Raw genomic sequence first — 413 nt, forward strand, 5'->3', positions numbered from 1 at the left:
TTTATCTTCCATATGATTTTGAAAGCTTTCAAATCAACCATCGAATTGATACATGTCATTTTAATGTTTTAGTCGTATACTTAAGGAAAACTTACATTTTTGTAATTTAAAGTCGTTTTAAAAAATTCAAAATATAACATATAAGAAAAAAATCTAATTTTTTATTATATGGTTCATGTGATTGTTTAGTTTTTTTTTAATAATATAAAATTAAACAAAAATGAAGAAGGATGCAAAAATTGTTATCAAATCTTTATTTTTCATAATAATTAATTGCCATATTTCGTAGCTTTTATTTAAGGAAATAATACACACTTCTTATATTTTAAGTTAATATAATGTTCTCTAGTGGACATTAAACAAATTATGATATAAAAACCTTATTTTTTCCATCGAACACATTCTTGAAAAAA

Source organism: Brassica oleracea, chromosome C4 (assembly GCF_000695525.1).
Source record: "Brassica oleracea var. oleracea cultivar TO1000 chromosome C4, BOL, whole genome shotgun sequence".
NCBI lineage: Eukaryota > Viridiplantae > Streptophyta > Magnoliopsida > Brassicales > Brassicaceae > Brassica > Brassica oleracea.